We start from the raw sequence: 21,584 nt of genomic DNA on the forward strand, positions 1-21,584 counted from the left end.
GGTACCTCCCAGGAGGCAAATGGTAACTGGGGGAGGAATTGAAGTTAGGAAAATGGAATGAAGAAAGGGTTAACTCTTCCCCTGTACTGCACAAATTGAGCCCTCAGTACAGATAACATCTATCCTTTGCAAAGTAATGTGGAAGCTCCTTAACAGATATCCCAACTTCTCATCTAGTTTCTCTCACACACAATTTCCCAAGACACTGCCCACCCCTGTTAAAGTATGATCTCATTATCAGAATGTGGATCCAGTTGCAACCATCTAGTTAGCTGAAATAATAACTTTGATTTATGTATGCAGCTTTTGACTTGGGATAACAATGATGGTGTGGAAGGATACCTCAGTATCTTCACCAGGAGCAAATTTCTCAGATCATGTTCCACTTTTTGTTGCAAACTCTTGATGCTTTTTTGAGGTCTCAAATATCTTTCCAGTGCTATTCATACCCTAAACCTCTCATGTATCTATCATTGCTTAGACTCCATGCAACTTGGTCTAAGCTCAACATCTAATTTGTGCTTCCTTTAAAATTTGTCTGGCTTTTGTCATGTTTCTGGATGATGCCTTCTATAGTTCAAACTGCCCACGTTAAGCCATGCTACACATGGGAGAGGCTGCAAGACTGCCAGAGAGTTCTGGGACTGGAGGAGTTGCAGCTGCTATGCTTCTTTCTGCCTGCTTTAAATTGCACCCTACTGGTAGTTGTGATTTCAATCCTACCTGTTTGGAGAGAGAAAGCAGAGTCAATAGGCCATTCCCTAACAATATCCTGTGTGAGGCTGGAGTCTGAGGAAGAGGTATGCCTTGGAACCTCAGAAGCTGGGTCCTTGCCACTAGGATATGATAATGCATGGCGCACACGTCTGGTCTCAGTGACAATCCAGCAGCTTCAGCACCTGTAAATTAGATGGCAGGGTCACCAAAGACCATATTATGGCATTGCTTTAGCATCTTTTGTTCCAATCATCTTCTATGTGTAATTCAAGTTATTGTTCAAGGACTTTAAGCCCTTCCTAACTACAGCCCAAGAAACAAAGGAATTAGCCTAGGGTTAGATCCCACCCCTCCTTTTTACCAGCAGAGCATCTTGCACAGGGAAAGGCTCCTTCAGCCAAAGAAAAATGCCTGAACTAGCAGCATGGATCTGTGAGATCCTGCCCCATGGCCTTATGTGCTGTGACATTGATAGGGAGCATCATCTTAGCAATGTTGCCTGTGCAGCAAGTTTTATTTATTTTATTTTTATTTATTTATGCTATTTATAGTCCACCTATCTCACTGAGACTTAAGGCAGATTCTACATCATAAGGTAACACAATCCACAGCTGGGACATTCAGTAAATAATGCAACAGAGCAGAAATTTTAAAAACAAGCATAAATCCAAAGGCAGAGCTACAAACAATGCTGAAACAAAACATAAGCAATTTGACATATATTAAATGATGTGGAAACTACCCAATAGGAACGTACTTGCAGTGACAGAAAGTACACAGTACAGTCCTCATCCCTTTTCTAAAGCAACTCTCTGAACCATTTTCTTACAGCACAGCTCAATTACCTACTTTTAAAAGCCCTCCGGAATAATTAAATGTTTGCCTAGTTTATGGAAAGCCAGGAGAGTGGCAGCTTTCCTGACCTTTTCAGGCAGGCCATTCCATAAGGTGGGGGCCACTACAGAGAATGCGTGACTCGAGTACAGGCAGTTCTTGATCTTGCTCCTTTGCAGGATGGCACCAGCAGAAGCCCCTGTTCAGATAAGTGAAGCCACCATGGTGGAGCATAGGGAGAGAGGCAGTCCAGCAGACATGAGGGACCAAGGTCATGAAAGGCTTTGTACGTGATAGCCAAAGCCTTGAATTGAGCTCAGTAACTGAGGGGTAGCCAGTGGAGTGACTGCAGAATGGGAGTAATATGCATGCTCCACCTATCTTCTGATAATAATCAAGCTGCAGAGTTCTGCACCAACTGCAGTTTCCGACTTTGAGGGAAGACCTGTTTAGAGTGCTTTACTGTAGTCTCGTCTTGCTGTTACTGTGGCATGGATTCCGGTGGGCAGATTGCCTGTGTCATGGTAGGGGCCATCTTCTGGGTTGTGCTGAGTTAGGGTATGTGTTGTCAGGGGGCTAACTGACATTTGCAGCACTTGCCTTCCTGGAGATGAATGCCTGAGCATCTTTCAGAAGCATCGGAAAGCCCTTTTATTTAGGTTAGACTTGTTGGCTGAATTGCAGAGGAAGAGGCTAAAGAGGCAAAAAGAATGTATTAATTATGTTATTACCTCTCCCCAAAATAAAGAATAAAATAATTCTTTGGCCTGAGGTAGGCAGTGTTGCTAGTGCCTCAAAGTATTGACAGACCACTTTCTGTGACCCTAATAAAATCAGAACCCAGAATCCGACAACAGGTGCTGAGAGCTGACCTTGGTGTCAGTTTTTGCGTATTATCTCGGCTAATGTGAGGATTAGCAATCTGTTTTCCTCTCTTCATTTCCCCCTTTCTCAGGGAGCAGCTGAGTGGAAACGCTGACATTTCAACAAGAGTCAGAATGGCTCCCAGGTTTAGGCGACCCTGAAACGGAGGGGAATGATGTTAAAACACCTCAGGCACCACTTTGAAATAAATGTGAACTGAAGTCAAGGGCCAGGGAAACAAATCCTCTTAATAAGGCAAGAATTCGGCCCCCTTAGTGATCCCCAGGCCTTTGGTTTCTTCAGGACAGATTCACCCACGACAACGCTTGTTATGTAAACTTGCTCTTCTAAAAATAGCTGTCCGTCCATTCCTTTCTTTGTACTGCATGTTACAGAATGTTTTCCACTGAGCTACTGCTCTCAGCAGCCCCTATTGTTGGCTGGCAATGACGTAGGTTCAGCAGCTGCTGGCCTTCGCTAAGCGCAGTCACCTATCTTAGGACTTCTGCTTTTACCTTGGGGTGCACTCCTTCAGGCATCCCCTTTCCTTTCAGAATTCCTAGTCCCAGGCAGTTGGCAGGCATCTCCCGTCAGTCATGACGACTGCATCCTATGTCTGCTTGCCTCTGTCCTCGTGCAAATGAGCAATGCTCCCCATCCGATCCTCAACCTTCTCCTCCAGAATCCTTTCGGTACTGAACCTAACCCTGTGTAACCTAACCCTGGTGAGCAGCTTATACTGACCAAACCCAGAGCAGCCATCAATTGTCTACCTTCAGATGGAGAACCAGAGTTTGCATTGCCAAGGGGAAATACTCGGGCTTTTTGTTAGGGCTCTTTTTATACCCCTCCTCACTACTCCCCCCAATACTTTGCCTGAATAGAGGAATTTGGTTTTGATCCTATTTCTTTCCATTGCAGACTGTGTGTGTGTGTGTGTGTGTGTGTGTGTGTGTGTGTGTGTGTGTGTGTGTGTGTGTGTGTGTGTGTGTGTGTGTTAGGTGCTACCAAGACACATCCAAGTCACAGCAACCCTATGAATTAATGACCTCTAAATGTCCAATTTAACGTTTTAATTTGTCCAGTACAGCTAGTTTGTCTTGATTCATGAGTTCCTGTTGACACCCATATGATTTCTTTAAGTTGTTCAAGTACCATTTATGTAGCCAGAGCCCAGCATTTTCTCTCTCCCTGGCTTTCTAATCCTGCCACAAGAGTGTCAAATTTCAGTCTACATTATGTCATATTAATTAAATGTTGCAGATTTGCTTGATATTGCATAGCCTGTGTTGCCATATTAAGTCATTTGAAGAGTTTGCCAAAGACTTCAGTGGTTGTGGTTGTGGATAGTTCAGTGGAAGTGATCCAGAGTGTGTTGGACTAAATGAGGGAGAGAATGACGAACAAACTAAGGCTGCTGCTTCTTTCATGCGGACACCCTTGTGTGGCACTGATCGTGCCACAAGCACAAACCAATTCCCTCTCCTGCAACAGGCCCTAGAAAAAGCCGTTGCAAAGAAAGGGAAGACGTGATAGCATTCCAGGCAATGAGACTGGGTTGTAACTTCAGTGGCCACACGTCATATGAGAAACACTGTCATGTGGATCCATGCTCAAGCAGGGGGGCTCTCTCCATGGAGGTGATTTGGATATGCAAGTGCTTCTGCCTGGTGTTCTACAGCAGGCAGAAGCACGTGGTAGACAGAATGTGAAAACATGGTTGACTTTAACAACAGATAGGCACTCTGTCAAGCCAGGATTTGGCTTGCAGCCAAGCACTCAAATCAGGGTTGCCAACCGCCAGGTGGTGGCTGGAGATCTCCCAGAGATAGATTTCCAGGTCACAGAGACCAGTTCTGCTGGAGAAAATGGCAGCTTTGGAAGGTGAACTCTATGGCATTATACCCTGCTGAGCTCCCTCTCCTCTACAAACCCCACTGTCTCCAGACTCCACCCTCAGCCTGGAGCTGGCAACCCTAACTCAAATCCTGGTTTGCCTTGATATGTGCTGACTTTATTGCCTTAGCCAGAGAGTATGTGAGGATGCCACCAAAGAACAATCCAGGATTAAGATGGGGTGTGCACATTCATACACCTCATGAAAGGATGGGTGAGACTCACTGTGTTTAATGAACCAGCTTCAAACCATAGCTTCAACTCCTGGTTCAGTGTTTCCTGATTAACTATGGCTTAGTTTGCAAGCAGTAAGATTCAGCTTCCCTTTTTAGTTGATCATTTGGAAGCTAATGTTCTTCTAATATTGTTCAATGACAGATGCAGGGCTCATTTTGAGGGGGAACATGCAAGAACGCAGTTCCTGTAGTTCTCCAAAAAGGTCACATGTCAGGTGGCCCCGTCCACCTGATTTTGGGCCATTTTGGCCTGGATCAGGGCCAAAATGGTCCAATTCGGGCCCCAAATGGCCAGGATCAGACCCAAAACAGCCAGGACTGGTCCCGAAACAGCTAGGATCGGGCCTCTGATGGGAAGTGGATCACTCTCCCACTCAGCAATCCTGACCATTTTGGGCCCCTTCTCGGCCATTTTGGGCCCAATTTCAGCCCTGAATGGCCAGGATTGGGTCCAAAACAGCCAGGATAGGTGATGTCAGGGGGTGAGGCATATGCAAATCAGTTATGCTGATGACACACTTCCTGTGATGGCAAGGAGTGTGGCATATGCAAATGAGTTGTGCTGATGAATTATGCTAATGAGTTCCTGCAGCTCTTTTTCTACTAAATGACCCTTGGACAGATGTATTACTATGGTGATTTTAAAACTACTTTTATATCAGGTTGCCAACCAACCAGGAAATGACAAACTGTCATGGACCAACCTGGCCCAGCAGAGCAGAGAGACTCAGAGGACTCTTCTGAGGAAGAGGCAGCTGGTGAACCTGACCCAGATCCACAGCCAGTGGCAGAGGCACTGCAGGAGGAGGCAGGCTCTGAAGGCTCAGATACTGATCCGCAGCCAGGTCCCAGCACATCGGTTCCTCAGCTTCCCAGCCCTGGGCTGGCAACAGGAAGCCAGGGGCAGGCCAGCTCTCCCCCTTCCTCACCAGAGCCTCAGGAGCGCTGCCAGAGGAGGGCTAGAAGAGCCCTCCAAGCCAGAAGGCGCAGTGCCAGGCTAGCAGCACAGCACCGGCCCAGCATCATTAGAGATGATAAGTGCTCGCAGGAGCAGGACTGAGACAGCCGGCAGGTGCTTGCTGTAGCACAGGCAGCTGAGCACTGTGAGGGTTAAAAGCAGCCGAAGAGGGAGTGGCTGTGTGGAAGCAACGAGTCTGCTTACTACTAACCTTGCTGCTGTGTTTGGAACTGATTCTCTTGTCCCTGACCTTGGCCTGTTTCTGTGGATGTGTTTCTGGAAGCCCCCTTTGGACTTGAAGCTGTGAGTGTGCCCAATTGGTGCTTGAACCTTGGGACTGGGTGCTGCCCTGCTTGGACAACTTGGGAGTTTTCCCTTGCCTGCTGCCAGTGTGAGTCTGCATCGGGACACAAACCCAGTCATTTGGGGCCACTTCCTGTATCTTTTTTCTTATCATTCTTTCACATTGTACTCATTTTGAACATGTGTGTGTTGCAGTTGTATTGTATTGGGGCAGGGGAAACTGTGAATGTTTTGTGGGGAGGGTGGAATAGAAATGCAAAGTAAATAAATAAATGTGCCTAGAAACTCAAAGGGCTGTCTGCCAAACCACACCAGATCACTGTCCCCTGGGTCTGATTGCAAGCAGAGCCTGATCGGCTGCCTCACTTTCCCATTGCTCAAAGTCAGCACAGCTGTGAGCAGAGGAGAAGGATGCAGAAGAAAGACGGCTGTGAGCAAAGCAAAGGAGTGAGGAGGAGCCTTTGGCCCAGTAGGGCTCGCTCTATTCGCTCAAGTCTGTGCTTAGCTATTCACTGGTAAGGAGAATTTTCAACCATGCCCTTTCCACACGGGCTTACCTCAACCTGGAACGCTGCGCAACATGCCAAAAAAAACACAGAAGATTATGTTTTCTCGCTCAAGTTTTGCGCAATGTTGCGCAACATCCTGCAAAACTTGCGCAACAAAACGTGATCTTCCGCGGGTTTTTTGGCATGCTGTGCAGCGTTCTGGGTTGAGGTAAGCCATATGGAAATGGCCCATGTTTTTACATTGGGAGCTTGAGATCAGTTCTTGCACCCAGATTCAGTGTCTGAATACAAAGATTGAGTCATCTTGACATAAATTAGTACAAATCAAATATTCCTGCTTAACTGATCTAGATAGATGACTGTCCATATCTGTTTTTAAAATCTAGTTCTGTGGGTAAGGGAATCAAATAGCCATGTATAAAGACGTTAGGTAAGTAATATATATGTTGCAGCTGGAAAATAATCCAGTAACACTTTCTTCCAAAAATATCACCCAGAATAGTGTAAAGCACGTCCTCATGTAGAACCTTTGAGTCAGAGGCTATGCAATGGGTCCATCTGGGGTTTTTTTGGAGGGGGGTTACTGTCATCTACAGCTTTTCATGTGCTGCTGAAAATAGATAATCTGGTGTTCTTTTTCTGCAGGAGACTTATTCAGTGGAAAAATATGTACAACACCTCCAAGACTCCCTTGATATCCTTTACACAGAGGTAAGATTTTAAGACACTCTAGAAGGCTGAGTTCTTGGCAACCACATTTACATATTTCTCACCCCTGACAAGAGTTTCCAAGGTCATGTTTCATTCAAGCCCTTCTTTCAAATAGCTGGCACTGGTACAGTCACATTTGAAGGGTAATCAAATGACTTTGATAACTTGTGACCAGGAAAATGGTGACAATCTAATGTAGAGTTTTTCATCTCAGGTAACCTGGAGAGCCATCTTAAAGCAAGCCTGCTCAGAATCCTACTCAGGTCTACTCAATGTAGCTTACTCCCAAGAAATGCTCTTAGAATTCCACTGTTGGTAGGGTACCCTCTCTTTATAGCTGGAACTTTCTGCCTCTAAAAGCAAACGGCTAGTTCTGCATAGTGTCCATTCTCCTCTATGCTTCATTTGTGCTGTCTTGCGGATAGACATGGGCACGAACAGCATTACGAACAGAAAAAAACCATGAACAGCCCAATCGGCTGTTCTTGAACAAGCTGTTCATGAGGCCCCATCCTAAACGAACAGGCGGTTGTTGCAAGCCTCGTTCGTTGCCTTCGGCAGCTATTCATCAATCCAGACAGTCTGGCACCTGCTGTAATCAATCCCCTTGGCAACTGGAGGCAGGGACTGAACTCTGTCTGAACTCCTTCTGGCTTTCCTTCTGGCTTTAACCCTTCAAAGTACTTCCAGCAGAGAGTCCTGTTTTTGCCACTGTGAAGAGAAAATGACAGCCAACCCGGAGACCCATGGATCATGCCTTTCCCGGGGTGCAATCTCTCTGAAACTTGGGGGGGGGGGTCTTCAGAGGACAATGAGGACTATGTCCCCTGCAAATTTGGTGGGTATTGGCCATTGGGAAGGTCAGTTGGTAACCCCTCAAAGTAGCTGCCAGCAGACACTGCTGTTTTTGCCAGGACAGGACCCTTTAAACTATCAGCTGGCAGGTGGCAGGGGGTAATCCCCCCTCTACCACCTGCCAGCTGATAGTTTAAAAGGATCTTTAAAGGGCCAGGTAATTGGGTTTGAGGGGGGCTATGTGGGGTGGGTGGGGTGGGGGTATTTCTGGCCCCCATGAACAACAAACATGTCTGGGAACAGTTCATGTTCGTCCATGTTCATTGTTCATTGTACATGGATGGCAACGAACGACGAACAGGGTGTTTGGGGTTTTTTTTCCATTTGTGCCCATGTCTAATCATGACCTGCTCGCACATGGGAAACGATGATGTGTGTAATGAGTGAGATAACCTTCCAGAGTTCTGTTGGCAGGCCATCCCCTTAAGGATGCGTGGAAGCAGCCATAATCTTACTAAGGACCAATTTGGACATGATGTTGTGCATTTATGGGATCACTTTTACTTGTGTCAAAACTGAGGGCAAATCTGTGAGTTGGACACAGTGGGAATGTAAGAGCTTCCTCCTAATGTTATGCCCAGAAATAATTATGTGGGTCACCAGTTCCTCTGTAATATCTTCATGTGTAAATGGTCATTATAGAATTGCATGAGAAGTGATACAATCAGTGTTAAATCACAGGATTTGAGTCTAGTGGTGCATCAGAGACCAACAAGACTTTCAGGGTGTAAGCTTTCAAGATCAAGCTCCCTTCTTCAGATTTGACTCTTGAGAGCTTATTATAACCTGAAAATCTTGTTCAATTGCAGAGCAACGTGGCTACCCACCTAAAACAGTGTTCAGTATAAGAGTTTGATGTTCCTTGCCTACTGGGTCTTCACTGTTTTACTACACAAAGTAGTGTAAGACACATTCTTCCATAGACAAGTTTATTATCAATTCTGCAATATTTATTGCAGTTTAATTGGCAAGTTTATACTATGCTGGGCTTAATTTGAATCGGAGGGCACATGTAACCAATCATTCTTACTTGATACAGAGATCCTGGCACAAAACAAAGAACTGCTTGTGGGAAATACCAGTGCCAAATAGATGGCTGGAGATGCTGGCTCTGACAGTACTGATCTTCTTTTGCATCTTTTCCCCCTATCTTCAGTCTTTAAAGCAGAGGCCCCCGGCCTTGTTAAGCCTATGGGCACTTTCAGAACTTTGAGAACAGGAACAGCATCACAGTTTTGGTCCAAGAGATGCTGAGGCTAATTGCAAAATAATAGGAGGTTCCGACTCAGCATCCTCTTGTTATGTAGGCAGCTTATTTGAATCTATGGCCTCTGCAGACACAAAAATGACGCCTCCTGGGCTGTTCCAAAGCACCTCCTGCTCTACTGAGAGGGAGGAAAGTCAAGATTGGCTCTTTGCTTTGGGAGATGAAGAAAGCAGGTGCCACATTGGGAATCCCTGCACTAAACTATTCATTTTAAACTTGTATGCAGTCACGATCAGGCACAGGATGAAATGGATGCACCAATTCGGTTTTTGTTTGTGGGAGCATGAACGTCTATGGGGAAAATTTTCTAGGTCAAGATTTAACTCTAGAAGTATGTGAGAAAACTCAGAGTATTTCTTTTGTTCTCCAGATTATTAAATGTAGTTTTAAAACTAGATTGAAGATCTATGTGTTCTAGATGCCTTTCCATCTTTCCTTGCCCACTGCATGAAGACTGATGTTCTCTGCGCATAGCCTATCTGTCTTGTCCTGTGATCTGTGCATCAATATACCTAGTTCTTACAATCCCTGAAGCTCTCTCGAGCCTTTGTCAATGCGGTAGAAATAATGGAGCTTACTGAGCTGTGTCAGAGAGAAAGGGAAGCATCCGGATGTGTTCTTTCAGGGACGTAAGAGAACAGATCATATGTTGGTCTCTACTGAACACTATTTTTAGGGCTAATCTATATCCTTGTTACTCATAAAGCAGCCACTACAGGCATGAAAACCTGTCCCCTGTCAGATATTATTGAACTTGGGAGCTGTGAGGCAGACGATGCTCTAATTATAATGAGGATATTGGGTTCAGTTTTTCTTTTACTCACATAGAAGCAGCCAGCATTGATTTCCATTAGAGTTGCAGCCATTTAAGTAAGATTAGTTTTGGGCTCCCTGTTTTCTGTCCAGATATTAATAACAGAGTAAAGTCTCTTCTGCAATGACTAACAATGCTGGATCTCTGCATGTTAGCCAATATGAGAAACGAGAGTCCTGACTGCAATATCTCCTTTATGCGAGATTTGATTGCTGGAGGCATATCATGAGCTCCTCTGTGTTACCACCAACTTATCCATTGCCCCCCTCCCACTGCAAACTTCTATGCCCCAATATTGTGCTCTAGCAGGTTACTGGATCCCCCAGCACAGAGTGGGGGAGAAAGTGGGGATCTGCAGCAGAAAGTGGGCAATCAGCAGAAATCACTCTCCTCCCTTGCAAACAGAAGAACTGCAATTGCACAGATGGAACAGCATCTGAGGGTTCAAGGGAGTGTCACAGGCCTAAACACATGCTTCTGATGAGTCCATTACACCAGGGTAAGTTTAAAAAAACCCAAGGTAGAGTTCGGTGTATTCCATGATTACACAGTTGTTGCACAAGCATAGAAACTGATACTGGGACATAGATCATCCTCTAGTACTTCCTTGTTAATAAGCTCTTGTTATATGAACTATGCCAACTATCTTGGATTGCTGTTGCTCTGGACACTGCTGTCTTTCAGAAGCCTGTGTCCATGCTTTCTAAGGAAAATCCCCCCAAACTGCAAGAAATACAAAGAGTTAAAGACTTTCAGGTAAAGAAAGGACCTATTGATTTAGACCTTTGCATTCTCCTATGGGGAGACCATATGCTTTAATCTGATAAGTGAAAGTTCCTGAGTTTGAATTCAGTTTTCAGAGGACACTGGCAGTGTGATCTCACATGAACACATTAAGCTGCCTTTTATTGAGCCAAACTATTGGTCAATCAAGATCAATATTGTCCACTTTGACTGGCACCAGCTCTCTGGTATCTCAGGCAGAGGTCTTTCTCATAAGAGATGGATTGAATTGCTATTTTAAATTGTAGATTGTTGTTTTAATGTCATTTTATGCTATAATTTATATTATTCTTTGTATAATGTTTGACATTGTTATAACCTGCCCTGAGCCTACTTGTGGGGAGGGCAGACTATAAATTGAAATAAATAAATTAATAATAAAGAGACAGAATAAAAATTACATCATCTTTATGGTGACTTGTATAGAAGGGATTCTACAAAATACCTATCTCTGTAGACAGGATAGCCAGTTCCCAAACGGCTGTCTCTTTGTCACACCCTAGTATGACTAATACAAGGAATACAGGTTATGACTGTATAAATGATGGAATAGAGCTCTGCAGATACAAACTGGCCCAATTGTCAGTAGCTTCCATTTTGTTCTACAGGACAAATTAAATTGATTTGATAACCATATTAGGGAAGGGACAAAATAACTTCTCCCAGTAAGACACAATGGCATGCATGTAGTTTTCTTGTACTGAGTCAGACTACTGGTCTATAAGGGTATACCTCCCTTTATCTGCCCTCAGCAGGGAATTACCTGACCCACCCCAGCTCTTATTTCCTGCCCCCAAGGAATTGAGGAGTAGGAGGGAAAATAGCCACTACATAGTGAGGTTCTAGGAATTTCCTCTAGCCTCTATGTTAAAGATCACAGAAACTAGAGGAGGAAGCCTAGATCGTCACCTGGAAATGATATCACATCCTCCCCAAATTATGGCCTTCACAGGCACTGCCCTGCTAATCACCCTATATCACCATCCTTATTGTCTCTCCAGGGTCTCAGATAGCACATCACTTGCTACCTGATCTTTTTATCTGGAGATACCAAGGATTGACTGGTAGGTTTAGTCCCCCTTCCCACCATCTCACTGATGTCTTTATTTTTTGTTTTATATATCATTAAATTAAAAGCATATTAAATACTTGTGTTACATCACCATGCTTATAATTCCAGAGGGGTAGCCATGTTGGTCTGCTGTAGCAAAATTACATACTAACAACATTTATTTCAGCATGAGCTTTCACGAGCCAGAGCTCACTTCTTCAGATATGTAAAGTGTACATACAGATGTGTATATTCTGTTCAGTTTAAGGAACAGATAAGAACTTTAACTTACATTTCAGATCAACACAGAAATCAACAATTAATTTGCAAGGCCAAAAACCATTTGTATACAGTTACGTTATGCATCTGCAAATGTAAAGAAGTCTTCACAGTTCCTTCTGTACACTGTCTACCTTACAAAATCTGTAACCTTTATTGTCACTTATATAAATTTGTATCTGCCATTTCCTACTAGTGAAGAAAGAGCTGCTCCTGAGGGCAAATCCTGCTCCTCCCATCATTGGATGGCAGTCACTACTGTGAGGTCAGAATGCCAGCAGGGGGTTGGGGGCTTTCCAGTGTATTGCACTGAGTGTCACATGTATGACTATCTGCCTTCTGGTCAGAAGTCCTGGATGTGTGCTCGCTGCAAGGAGCTCCTGGTTCTCAGGGAACGAGTACGTACCCTTGAGGCCAAGGTGGCTGACCTGGAGAAGCGGAGACAGTTAGATAGGCACGAGGACAAGATTCTCAGGGACAGGATAGATGTGTCCCACTCTAAAAATGGCAGCGTTCTTGTTGTCAAGGAGAATGAGGATCTTGTGGAATCAGGGCACCGTACTGAGGATAAGGGGAACATGCCCTCAGAAGGGACCTCTTCTTCAGTTGGTGAGCAGGTTTCCTTTCGCATCAAGGAACCATCCCTGGGTGGGGCGGGAGGGAGGCTCTTAGTAGTTGGTGATTCGATCCTTAGACAAGTAGATAGCTGGGTGGCACAACCGCGTTCTGACCGTATGGTGACTTGCCTGCCTGGTGCGAAGGTAGCGGACATTACGCGTGTTATAGATAGGCTGGTAGATAGTGCTGGGGAAGAGTCAGCGGTCGTGGTCCATGTTGGAACCAACGATGTTGGGAAATGCAGTCGTGAGGTCTTGGAACAAAAATTTAGGCTGTTAGGCAGGAGACTCAAGGCCAGGACCTCCAAGGTAGCCTTCTCAGAAGTGCTACCTGTTCCACGCGCAGGGCCAGAGAGACAAACGCAGATCAGGAGTCTCAATGCGTGGATGAGACGATGGTGTAGGGAGGAAGGGTTCAAGTTTGTTAGGCACTGGGATTCTTTTTGGGACAAGCGGGAGCTGTACAAGAGAGACGGTCTCCACTTGTCCCGAGAAGGAACCCAGCTGCTGGCACTTAAAATCAAAAAGGTGGCAGAGCAGTTTTTAAACTAAATGCTAGGGGAAAGCCGACAAGAGATAAAGTGTCTCTGGTTCAGGATGGTTCATCTCAGAGAGATGAAGGGCTAGGTATAACACTTCTACAGGGAGATAGATTAGAGTTGTCAACTGAGATGGAGACAAACAGTGCAGATGACCTAACTACGTCTCGAGGCAAAGTGTGCCGGGGAAGTTACAGGTGTTTATATACAAATGCTAGAAGTGTCCGAGGTAAAATTGGGGAGCTGGAATGTTTAGTGTTGGGCGAATCCATAGACATTGTGGGCATATCAGAAACTTGGTGGGATGAGGAAAATCAGTGGGACACGGTGATTCCTGGATATAAATTATATCGGAAGGATAGGGAGGGAAGGGTTGGTGGTGGGGTGGCTCTATATGTCAGAGAAGGTATACATTCCAGTAAGATTGAGAAGGTAACTGAATTAGATTCGCTTCTGGAAATGCTATGGGTTGAAATTACGGGCCCAAATGGAAACTTAACTGTGGGAGTTTGTTATCGCCCTCCAGATCAGAAAATAGAGGAGGATTATAAAATGATGACAGGATTAAAGATGGCTGCTAAACAAAAAAACTGTGTTGTAATGGGTGATTTTAACTACCCACACATTGACTGGGCCAATGGGTGTTCGAATCGGGGGAGAGAAAGTGAGTTTCTAGACTGTCTCAATGACTGTGCTATGGAACAGATGGTTACAGAACCTACTAGGGGAGAGGTGATCCTGGATTTGGTCCTCAGTAATGCTGAAGACCTGGTGAGAGATGTAAATGTGATTGCACCACTTGGGAACAGTGACCATAATGTTATTGAGTACAACATATGTATAAATAGGAAATTGCCAAATAAGACCAACACAGCCATGTTTAACTTCAAAAGGGGTAACTTTTCTGAGATGAGGGGGTACGTGAAGAAGAAACTGAAAGGGAAAGTAAAAAAGGTCAAAACACTTGGGGAATCTTGGAGACTATTTAAAACTACAATCCTGGAAGCTCAAATTAAATATATACCGCTGGTTAGGAAAGGCACAAATAGGTTTAGGAAAAGGCCAGCATGGTTAACAAGCAATGTAATAGAAGCTGTAAAAGGTAAAAAGGATTCTTTTAGGCAGTGGAAAACTAGTCGGAGTGAGGTTGATAAAAAGGAGCATAAGCTGTGGCAAAAAAAGTGCAAGTCTGTGATCAGACAGGCAAAAAGGGAATATGAGGAGCATATTGCAAAGAACATAAAGAAAAACAATAAACAATTCTTTAAATATATTAGAAGTAGGAAACCAGCTAGGGAGGCAGTGGGGCCCTTGGATGACCAAGGCGTAAAAGGATTACTAAAGGGTGAGAAGGATTACTAAATGGCCGAGAAGCTGAATGCGTTCTTTGCTTCTGTCTTCACTGTGGAAGATAAGAAGTGCATGCCCACTCCGGAAGCACTGACTTTGGGAGGGGTTTTGAAAGACCTGAGTCACATTGAGGTGACGAGAGAGGAGGTTATGCGACTGCTAGATAATTTAAAAACTGATAAATCACCGGGCCCAGATGGCATACATCCAAGAGTTCTGAAAGAACTCAAGTGTGAACTTGTAGATCTCCTCACAAAAATATGTAATCTGTCATTAAACTCTGCATCTGTTCCTGAGGACTGGAAGGTAGCTAATGTTGTCCCCATCTTTAAAAAAGGTTCCAGGGGAGATCCGGGAAATTACAGGCCAGTCAGCCTGACGTCAATACCGGGTAAGTTGGTGGAAACTATTATCAAAAATAAAATTAGTGGGCACATTGATGACCAAAAGCTGATGAGGAAAACTCAGCATGGGTTCTGTAAGGGAAGATCTTGTCTCACCAATCTGTTAGAGTTCTTTGAGGGAGTGAACAAACAAGTGGACAAGGGAGACCCGATAGATATTGTTTATCTTGACTTCCAGAAAGCTTTTGACAAAGTTCCTCATCAAAGGCTCCTAAGTAAGCTCAGTAGCTATGGGATAAAGGGCCAAGTCCTCTTGTGGATCGAAAACTGGCTAATTAATAGGAAACAGAGAGTGAGTATAAACGGGCACTTCTCACAGTGGAGGGTGGTGAGCAGTGGGGTGCCACAGGGGTCGGTATTGGGTCCAATGCTTTTTAACTTGTTTATTAATGATTTGGAATTGGGATTAAGCAGTGAAGTGGCTAAATTTGCAGATGACACGAAATTGTTCAGGGTGGTGAAAGCCAGAGAGGATTGTGAGGCACTCCAAAGGGATCTGTCGAGGCTAGAAGAGTGGGCATCCATGTGGCAAATGAGGTTCAATGTAGCCAAGTGCAAAGTAATGCACATTGGAACCAAAAATCCAAAATATAAATACAAGTTGATGGGGTCTGAACTGGCGGAGACTGACCAAGAGAGAGATCTTGGAGTCATGATAGATAACTCACTAAAAACGTCAGCACAGTGTGCGACTGCCATAAAAAAAGCTAATGCTATGCTAGGGGTTATTAGGAAAGGGATTGAAAACAAATCAGCCGGTATCATAATGCCTCTGTATAAATCGATGGTGAGGCCTCATTTGGAGTACTGTGTACAGTTCTGGTCGCCACACCTTAATAAAGATATCATAGCACTGGAAAAAGTACAGAGAAGGGCAACTAAAATGATTAAAGGGTTGGAACACTTTCCCTATGAGGAAAGATTGAGGCGCTTGGGGCTCTTTAGCCTGGAGAAAAGACGACTGAGGGGAGACATGATAGAGGTTTACAAGATAATGCACGGGTTAGAGAAGGTAGAGAAAGATGTGTTTTTCTCCCTTTCTCACAATACAAGAACTCGTGGGCACTCTATGAAATTATTGAGCAGTCGGGTTAGAACAGATAGAAGAAAATACTACTTTACACAAAGGGTGATAAACACATGGAATTCGTTGCCACAGGAGGTGGTGGCAGCTACAAGCATTGACAGCTTCAAGAGGGGACTGGACAAATATATGGAGCAGAGGTCCATCAGTGGCTATTAGCCACAGGAGATAGATGGTATTCTCTTTGTGGGGAGGTGGTGCTCTGTTGTCTTGGTGCTGGAAGGAAGGCAGTGGGAGGGCATCTGGTGTCCTGGCCTCACTGACAGTCCTTTAGATGGCACTGGATTTCTAGCCACTGTGTGTGACAGAATGTTGGACTGGATGGGCCACTGGCCTGATCCAACATGGCTTTGCTTATGTTCTTATGTTCTTATGAGGTGCACTGTGTTTCTGTTCATATATACTATATAGTACACCAAGACTTACTGCAGAACCCATCATGAGGAGCCTTTGCAGTGTGAAGAGCTACGATCCAACACTTGTTCTACCTTGGCCCCAATGGTGGTGGAAAATGCCATCAAGTCACAGCTGACATGGCAAGTTTTCATGGCAAGAGACTAACAGAAGTGGTTTGCCATTTCCTGTCTCGTGACCCTGGTCTTCTTTGGAGGTCTCCCATCCAATTACTAAACTAAGGCCAGCCCTGCTTAGCTTCCAAGATCTGATGAGATTGGGTTTGCCTGGGCTATCCAAGTCAGGCTTGGCTACAATTATGACATCCATTTTGCTAGTAGCAAAAAAAAATGAAATATATGCAAGATTCTCATTGTGATGGTATAGATGATTTTGATAAATGTGTAAATTTAGAGCATATTAGCACAAGGTCTTGAGTAATGTATGAGACACTCCACCCTTTGTTTCATCAGTCCAAGACTGCCAGAATGCAAGGGGACATGGGGGTGGGGGGCAAAATTCTGGGGCAACCTATTTGCCTTAAGGTCGATGGGGCCAGGTAAGTAATGTGATCTGTATTCATATGATGAATTTTATACGTCTGGATGATATAATAATGGGTAGCCCAAAGGAAATCGGAGGGAGGCACGGTGGTGGTCACTAGCCCTGGAACTTTCCAGCAAAAGTTACAATTTGTGGGTGTATTTTGTTCATTCCAGATCAGGCTGGTTTGGGCTGTGGCAGCTCAGGCAGCAGATGCAGTTCATAAAGAGCACAAAGAGTTCAACATCCTGTTCTCAAGCTTGAGTGGGACAGAACAATGTCCATATGAAGAAACTCTGAAACTCATACTAAAAATTCAAGGCATGTTTCGAATATTCAGTTCATAACAAAATGTCACATCTGTGTCTTAAAATAAATGTCAGTGTTAACATTTGAATTGCTAGATTCATGGCATGCAGTTTGACTCCCCAGACCAGGGAGGGCCAACTGGCAGCTCAAACTGGATTTTATCACCTCCCTTTCCATAATCATATCATAAATGCAAGCTGCATTGCTGAGTCTCGCTTGGAAGGCACCTCTCTCTTACCCTGGAAGGGACAATGCACTTCACTGTCACAATCAGGCACAGAGACAAATGGGAAAGAGAGAGTGGCCAAAAATGGTGTGCTGTTTCTTCTCTGCTCCTTCAAGGGAATGAAAAGGTGCCCACTCTGGGAGTCTCTGTCCCAAACAGCTGAATGCAGCATATGGCTCTCTTGGTGTCTAGCACTCCTTTCAGCCACAACAGGGCAATCCTTGAGAGACCAACACTACCCTGATGCCAGGTGAACAAGAAAAATACACCATGCAGCAAGTCCAGTAGTGCCATAAAGACCAACAAGATTTTGAGAGTCAAGCTCCTTGCAGTGCTACGCATTCCCCATATCTTGTTTAAACCTGTACATGCATGTATGTACATATGTTAGCACAAGTGTGCAGCAACTGCCTGCAACTCCATATATCTGGCTTGGTAACATTGTATGCTAGACAAGGAGATCCTGCTTCAGTGAGACATTGGACATGTGCTGTGCTTGACAGGCAAGTTTTTCTTGCTCTGCTGGCAGCACATTTAAATAAAAGCACTCTGACTTGGCCAAAAGCAGTAACAGACATTCTCAAACAGTGTTCAGTCTGGCAGGCTTCCTTCTCTCTCCTGCCCCACTTTCTACCTTTTTCTTTCCTTTGTCAGTGTCTAGGAAGAGCGGAGGTTGAGGATGCAACCTTATCCTGCTGCTGGGGGAACAGGACAAAAACATTGCAGCGGGGGTGGGGGGCAGAATCTGCTACCTGCCTGGTAATTTTGTCAAGGAGAATCTGCCATCTCCCATCACCACCAGCCTCAAGAAGTTGGACATCCTGCCATCTCGCGTTAAGAGGGGGAAATGTGGAATCCAATGTGCTGCTTAGGAATTTGAATTGAAATTGACATGCATCTAAACCTTCAACAGTGACAATGACACTGGCCTTCACACAAATCCAGGCGCATAAAATTAACATCCAAAGTGGCCATATGAAATTCTAGCATCTACATCATTTGGGGGTTGCTTCATACATGCATGTATGTCTGATCACGGCACAATTTATCACTCAATTGATCTCACTGCTGAACATGTGACCTGCCTTGATTAAAAATCATTGTGTTTGAGGAGACGCCCAGTCATATGGATTCTCATTCTTTGGTTATTCATGTGTTCTAGTCATTACTTGAAGTTGCAATCATTGAGTGATGAGAAAGAAACCTCAAAGATGCACAGGAATTCATTTTTCCAGACCCAAAGATTACTTTATCAGAGAGTGTACTTAAGCATCACTTGGTTGAGTTGTCCCTGAAGAAAACTGTCTCAACTCAAAAGACACTGAACTTTAAAAAACTTACACTGACATCCGATATGGAGTTACTCCAGTCTAAGCCCACTGATTTCAATTGACTTAGGTTGACGTAACGCTGCATTTAATTGCATTGCTATTCTTGTTCCCACCTGAGGACTTTTCTTCTTCCTCTAGAGGAACCTTCTTCCCTTTCTTGGTTAGTCATTGAGTGATGATCATGCATATATGCTCATGTATATATGATCTCACCATAACTTTTCTCTGTTCAAAAGCTCTAGTATTATATGAGAATGATCCGTATAATCATTAAAAAGCTTCCAGGCTCTTTCATCCAGAACTATGCATGGACCACAGTACAAAGTAACTACTATACATGTGGGCTTTTTTGTTTGCGGCAAAGAAATGCCCCCCTTACATGAAATGAATGGAAATGCCCTTGTGGGCTAGAGAATTCCATAATGGTCACTGGGCTATCATTAGATTACTAGATTTGGGGGAAAGGGGAAATCTTTGTATTGAAAGGACCTGGATAGCTGATAGCTGATCCACTGATAGCTGTTGATACGAAAAATAAAGGTAACTGTGGTGGAACAGCCTCAATGATCTGTGAGCACTGCCCCTCCTGGCCCTCTGGAGTGTCTGGGGTTTACCAGTGGCAGTCCCAGTCTCCATCTGGCAAGTCAAAGGTGCAGGTCAGAGAGGCTTTTCCTGAAGGTTCCAGGAAGAAACTTTGCTGGCATTTTAGTCTTCCAAGTCTCTGTCCACCCCCCACACACCTGGAAGGATAAACCTGGTGGGAGGGTGGGGGACCTGGAATTTACCTTGGCCAGTTTGGTGTAGAGGTTAAGAGTGCGAGGCTCTAATCTGGAGAGCCGGGTTTGATTCCTTACTTCTCCACCTGAAGCCAGCTGGGTGACCTTGGGCTAGTCACAGCTCTCTGGAGCTTGCTCAGCCCCACCCACCTCACAGGGTGTTTGTTATGGGGATAATAATGACATACTTTGTAAACTGCTCTGAGTGGGAATTAAGTTGTCCTGAAGGGCAGTATATAAATAGAATGTTGTTGTTGTTGTTATTGGCGATCCTCACACATAAGCAAAGTGCATGCACACTCCTGGCAGGCATGATGATGTCACTTCCAGAAGTGACACCATCGCGCCTGGCAGCAGGCATGCTCCTGCCCTTCAGAAGGGCCAGTTTGGCCCCTTGTAAAGGGCAGAAGCATGCCCGCTGGACGCGTTGACATCACTTCCAGAAATGAAGTAATCATGCCTGTGGGGAGCACCACTGCTGCACACTGGCTCAGGAGGTTTCTTACCTCCCGGGCCCATTCCCTGGGGCCTTTTCCAGCCAGCCAGCCAGGTGAGTGGCGGAGCGGCAGAGGCCGGGGGTGGCAGATCCTTCACCCCACCAGGAGACCTGGCAGCCCTAGTGTGGCTTGGAAAGCATCTGGCTTCCCTCATCACACACACCTGTTCTCGGCTAAGAGACACTTTTAAAAAATGGGCGGGGGAGGTTTGACACAGTCTAAACCTACAAATTAAAAGCATTTGTCCCCAGTAATTGTCATATACGCCAGCTAGAAAAAGTTGTGGCTGTTCTTTCAGTCTAACTCTACCACAAGTCATAACACTGATCGAACATTGATATTATATAAGAAAAACGGGCTATGTCTAACTAGTAGTTGCTGTGGGAGTTGGTTTTATGCTGAATAATCAAGTGACAGGAGTTGACTGGTTATTGGCTCAGTACCAGGTGACAATTAGCCAATAATACAGATGAGAAATGCCAGGACCTTGCTAATGATCTCCTAGCGCTTAAAAATGTGTGAGGTTTTGTGTTAAATAACAGGATGGGGAACCAGATCTGAGTTTCTTTGCTCTGGACTGCTTCCATTTCTCTGCAAGAGGCTACACTGGGAAGGCCATGGCTCTCCAGAATAACGTGGTAAGAATGGCTGCCTAGAGTTCAAGCCCACTGAGAGCTACACCTTCTGATTGGAAGCCCAGCACTGCAATGTTATAGGAAGGGACTGGCTATGATTATTTAATGATGATAGAAAGCACTCTGCACACAGTTATTATAATTGCATTATAATTTCACAGCTTCCAGAGCTGAACCCTGCTATTTAAAAGAGATTTGAGGTCTGAGGTTTTGGCTCATATTAAGCTCTTAAAGAACTGTCGCATATTTAATGATAACAGTGGGTGTGGTGGGAAAAAGGACCTCATTCCTGTGTAATTAATATTATACTGTTTTGTATGCTGTGTTGTTGGATATTTTAAAATGTTTTTACTGTTTTATGGTGTTTAAATTATACGATGTGTTTTTAAATTGTTGTAATCTGCCCTGACCCCACTTGTGGGGAGGGCAGAATAAAAGTCCAAAGTAAATAAATAAATAATTTGTCAACACGCAGAAACCTGGAAACATCAATAATCTTTTTGGCTGCCTTGGAACACATTTCTCTTGGCAGGGTTTGGGAGAACTGAAGTAGCCTGAGGGGCCAGTTTAGACCTGGCTCTAGAAAGTGATCTCCTGCTTTTGAAAGCACAATACCTTTAATGTCTTAACTGGCTTGGGCATCTGCCAGCCTTGTGCTTTTCTGTGGGAACCAGCTTTAGTTGAGGTCAGATTGACCCAGACCCATGGGAGAGCATTTTCAGCTGCCAAACCCAGGTTGCAGAACTCCTTCCCCAAGGAGGCAAGAGTAGTCTTCATGTCTTCATGATGAGTCAAAAACTTTT

Source organism: Eublepharis macularius, chromosome 1, assembly GCF_028583425.1.
Source record: "Eublepharis macularius isolate TG4126 chromosome 1, MPM_Emac_v1.0, whole genome shotgun sequence".
In the NCBI taxonomy this organism is placed as follows: domain Eukaryota; kingdom Metazoa; phylum Chordata; class Lepidosauria; order Squamata; family Eublepharidae; genus Eublepharis; species Eublepharis macularius.